The sequence below is a fragment of the Octodon degus genome, unplaced genomic scaffold, assembly GCF_000260255.1.
Source record: "Octodon degus isolate 3935 unplaced genomic scaffold, OctDeg1.0 scaffold00092, whole genome shotgun sequence".
In the NCBI taxonomy this organism is placed as follows: domain Eukaryota; kingdom Metazoa; phylum Chordata; class Mammalia; order Rodentia; family Octodontidae; genus Octodon; species Octodon degus.
Window position 1 is genome coordinate 7,910,180 of NW_004524668.1, and position 2,612 is coordinate 7,912,791.

Below are 2,612 nucleotides of genomic sequence, written 5' to 3' on the forward strand. Positions count from 1 at the left end.
ATACATTTAGCTAGTGCACACCTGTAAGTCTAGCACTAGCAGGAGCATCACTGAGAGTTTGAGACCAGCCTGGGCTACAAAGTGAGCTCAAGGCCAGCCTGACCTGCATGGGTCAGGTACCAAAAAGAAAAAAAGACAAAAGAAAAAAAGTTATAAATTTATTTCACAATTTTTTTTTAATAATGACCATGATTCACAACCATGCTGCTCCCAAAATGCCTAAAATTTAGCATCAGCTTTCATGCATCGGTACCAGCCGACCCCGGCCCAGAGCCTAGCACAGGCCCTCTGGGGACAGGTGACCCGCTGGACCTCTGTCAGACCAAGACCCTGAAGGGACACTGCCAGGAAGCAGCGGCGCTAGGCCAGGGGCAGCTGGAGGGGTGGGAAGAGAGGGGAGTCTGAACCTCTCTCTGGACTTGAGATCCCTCCCCCACTGCTGACCCAGGCAGTGGGATTCAGAAGCGCTGGACAGAAGCTCACAGAAGCCAGCAACATCCGGGCAGCGGGAGAGCCCAAGCCCAAGTCCGGACTCCTCAGCTGAGCCGCCGTGACCTTGGGCCACGGCCCATCTCCCAAGTCTAATTATCAGGACTGCGGTTGAAACAAAGAGATAGCAGTGTGAAAGTACTATGTAAACCTGTGTTGTTATCATTATTATTATTAATTATTATCAAAGCACACAAATTACCCACCTCGTCTTTTCAAAACGTATCTAAGTTTACACTCCTACTCTGCTCCTCCTTGCTGTGTAAGAGGTCACAGGCTTAAAGCACCTCACCCAGCTCCTGGCACTAGAAAAACTACATCTGCTAATGAATTTATGATCTTGTTTTTGTTTTGGACATGTAATACAGGCTGGCCTTGAACTCTCTCTGTAACTCTGACTGGCCTTGAACTCACAGCAATCCTCCTGCCTCTGCCTCCAGAGTGCTGGGGTCACAGCCCTGTAGCACCATGCCTGGCCCAACTCATTTTTCTTGAGTTAACAGTGGATCTTTCTCTGACACTCACCTAATACCAAGGCTCCCAAAGTGCCCATCAGCTTTTCCTTTCCCCAGACTCTGACAAATTTAAAATGTGAAACACCAGAATTAGGAACTGCCCATTCCAGGGACTATTTATCAGGCACCTCCTTGGTGCCAAGCGCTGTTCTAGACTGGCAACTGAGGACAGCCCCAGTCCCTGCTCTCGAAGGCTTCCAGGGTACTGGGAAGTGTAAAGAAGCTGTTCTAGCAGCCTGGCTTGCTGGGGAGGACAGGTCCCCAAATGAGGACTGAAGGACATGTAGGAGGATGGAGTCCACTGTCCGGGCTGTGACCTGCTGGGCAAAAGCTCTCTGGTGTTTGGGACACGGCACCTCGGAAGGCAACTGTGAGGGATGCAACGTGGAGCCCTATCTATGTGAAAGCCCCCACCCCACAGTCACAAGTGTGTCCACTGTCATCTGCATCCTTCTCTCTCCTCTGCTTGACAAGGCGCTGGACACTGTGGGGACCCACGGCAGCAGCATGGACAGGTGGATGGGCAGGTGGACAGATGGAAGCTGCTGCTCTTGCCGTCCCAGAGGGCTGCAGGAGGGGCTGTGCATTTTAATGAGGCCTATTCAACCAGCCTCTCTCCAGTATCCCAGCAGGAGCAGATGGGGCTCTGACAGGCAGGCGGGACACTCCCTATTTGTTGAATCCCCAGGGAAGCCAAGACTCCCAAGTGGCACCCAACCACCTCTACCTCCCAGGGATCCCCTCTTGACTCTCAGGGCCAAATCGATATTGGGGACCCCTTCCCAGCACTCCAGCACTGGAGAGGAAGAATGACCTGGTCTCCCTCTTCTAACTCAGGCCTGATCTCCCTGTTACAAGCCACCCTGGAGATAGGAGACTGGTCTCCGCCTCACCCCACGCATACCCTTGCACCCGGAGCACCCAGGGGTGACACAGCTGGGTGGCCACGGCCTGTGGCTGACCCTGCAGCCTCCTCTCCCACACTTTCTTCTGTGGGAGGCTAGCTAGGTCCACCTCCTGGCAAGGGCCCAGATAGGGAGAGGCTGATCCAGCACAGAGGCTTGGAGCATCCCCAGCCCCTCCCTCTGCAATCCGGGGACCCTCACCAAGGTCAGTGCAGGAAGGAAGTGCATCCAGCTCACGGTGGGAAAAGTGAGGCTCTGGGTGGGGATGCAAATTCCCAAACTGTCCCGCCCAACTGCTGGAACACACACACACACACACACACACACACACACACACACGGTCTGGGGCACAAAGGCGATGGGGATCGTGCAGAGCGGTCTCAAGGGGCAAGGAGGGACACGGGGACTGGGGGCAGGGCCACCCGCTTACAGCAGCGGCCGGCTCACAGAGGACCCAAGAGAGGTTCATGGACACAAGGTGGGCACCACGCTCAGCCACCCCCTTAGCGACCCCTCTGTGCCGCGCCTGCCCGGGGCTCCCAGGATCCCCACCATCACACAGGGCCCTGCCGACCGCGCGCACTCACCGGCCTCGCAGTCCGGCCTCGGTGTCCGCACCGTGCACAAAGGCGCCGGCCACGCTTCAGCTTCCCCGGCCGCAGCGGGCGCCCATGGCTGGCGCCGCCCGCCCCGCGCCCGAGCC

General features: G+C 56.4%; 1 protein-coding gene across 4 annotated transcripts in view; it reads right to left on the reverse strand.

Annotated features, from left to right (window-relative positions):
- The window catches only part of Arhgef10l (Rho guanine nucleotide exchange factor 10 like), a 136,753-nt gene that overhangs the window by 116,713 nt on the left and 17,428 nt on the right, over window positions 1–2,612 (reverse strand). For 3 of the 4 annotated variants that reach the window (XM_004637682.2, XM_004637681.3, XM_004637679.3), the window contains exon 1: window positions 2,497–2,606. The exons of the other annotated variant lie outside the window; for it this stretch is intronic. The gene's annotated coding sequence lies outside the window, so the exon portion shown is untranslated. Of the gene's footprint in view, window positions 1–2,496; window positions 2,607–2,612 lie in introns of those variants that run through there. 4 annotated transcript variants of the gene reach the window in all.